This window comes from Eptesicus fuscus, chromosome 11 (assembly GCF_027574615.1).
Source record: "Eptesicus fuscus isolate TK198812 chromosome 11, DD_ASM_mEF_20220401, whole genome shotgun sequence".
Lineage (NCBI taxonomy): Eukaryota > Metazoa > Chordata > Mammalia > Chiroptera > Vespertilionidae > Eptesicus > Eptesicus fuscus.
Genome location: NC_072483.1, coordinates 27,482,488 through 27,484,527, shown reverse-complemented (window position 1 = coordinate 27,484,527; position 2,040 = coordinate 27,482,488). Strand labels below are relative to the sequence as shown.

General features: G+C 39.4%; 1 pseudogene; it reads right to left on the bottom strand.

The window, feature by feature from the left end:
• Positions 1–247: 247 nt before the first annotated feature.
• Positions 248–918, bottom strand: LOC103287823 (DNA replication complex GINS protein PSF2-like; annotated as a pseudogene).
• Positions 919–2,040: the final 1,122 nt, after the last annotated feature.

Sequence of the window (2,040 nt, the reverse complement as noted above, 5' to 3'; positions counted from 1 at the left end):
GCCCAAGAGATCCTATCAATAAAGACAAAAAAAAAAAAAAAAAGCCCTAGGGCCACATCACCACTTGTATGTCTATCTTTTCAAAGCAGCACCTAAGGTCACTGAACACTCACCACATATAACAGTTCCGTGGGAGCCCTGAGACTCTGCGAGGGAGGATTGCTTATTTGCCGAAGCTTTTTTCTCCCCCTATAAAAGAACAGTTGGCTTCTAGTGACAGATGTGAAATTAAAGACTATCTTGAGGACTAAGCACAACCCGATTCCAACAATGTCATGAATCCACTCCTTGCTTCAGTCCACGTTTTTCTTCTCCTCAAAAATGGTCCTCGAAAACCAGACCTATGAGTACCTCCATCCTGAGCACTCACACACCACCCCGCAAGCCTCCTGCCGGCAGACACAGGCCTCTGCAAATCAGAGTCCTGAGACTGGGCACTTTCAGAACGTTGCAGGTTTGTGCAGAGTGTGTACATGTGACTGAGCGCTTGTGTGAGGAAAGCCCCGCTGGTGTGGATCTCCACGAAGGTCAAGTTATCCAGCTTGGCACGTGCCTCCTGCTGCCTCACAAAGCTGGAGTTTGGCATGGGAGTGTCACACACATCCTTGATCTGCTTTGGGGATGTTGTCTGAAACATGATTTATTAGGAGTTTGGTCAGTAAGAGCTATGCATAGGGGTAAAATTTTCTTCATTCTTCCACGATCCCTAATCTTCCCCAACTTTTGCCCATCCATCCACTCTGGAGGAAGCAAAGGACACTTCTGTCTTTGTTTCAGGTTAATCACCAACCTGAGAGGCACTTGCACTTGAAAGCCTGGGTTAAAGGGCCCCTTACCTCCGACCCATGAGGTAGTTACTTCCAGACTGAAGTTCGGGATCTCCTTCTCCGCCAGAAACTCCACCTCAGCCACGTTCATGGCAGCACAAGTGGTTACCGAGGACTCTACGCTGCCTCTGGCCCCTCAGCGTCCTAACATAACATTTTCCATGAAGAAACTATTGTGCTGCTTCACATTATGATACAACTTCCTTAAGTAAGGCAGCTATTCCAGAATTTTTCTTGCTATTGCAGCTGTACCATTAGAATATACCCCAAATGTAACCTCCAAAATTACATTTGTATGCAATGCAAGAAGTTATACATTTATACAGTGCAGAGGTATTTGTTAAAACGTAAGCAAAAAAATAAAAATAAAAAAATATTCCATCTTAAAATCATCAAACTTAAATTATTCCTACAGTAAAAGAAATGTCCTTTTTAACAATATCTGTGCATCAATAAAGTTATAATGAAAAATACTTTGCTAGCATTATTTGCTTTTTTAACTAGTCCTCAGTACCATTCAGGTTAGGACGTGGCAAGTCACTGAGAAGGAGTACTTTCATTGCCTTCTTTGTAGCAGTCTCTGAACATATACAAGCAAAAGCATTTGATGCAGTATTCCACAACACTTTTTCTCAGTCTTAGCAGCCCAAAGTGCCACTCTATAAAAAGCTCAAAATGTAAAATATTGAACATCTGCTTCTGTAGAATTTTAAGTTTAATACTCTGTCTTTCAAATAATTCTTTAATTTTGAACTTAATTATTTATGCTTTTTATGTCAATGCCATTAAGTTTTGGAAGTTTAATTGCCTCATTTGCTATTGCATTGTCACAAATAATACAATGTTGTTTTAGTAACTTACCATCACTTATGGTAAATATGTGAGAGGTAAACCTTTTAAGTAAAACTGCTAAGCACTCATTTGCTCCCCATTTCTTCATAATAATTCCTATTGTCACCCCTTGTGTTCACAGAGTTGAAGCTTGTTTCATCACATGTGAATTAGGGTTAAAATAAATAATACAATGTTTAGATCTTTAGGCACATGGAAAAATATTGGTGTTTTGTTTCTTTGCTAATCATATGAATTTAAGGTTTTGTTATAGTATGTATACCCTGTTTGTACATTTTCCTTATTGTATACCAATTCCATTCAAAGGTTCTCCAGTGATCAGTTCACAATAAATGTAAATGAACACACAGAATGTAAGTCA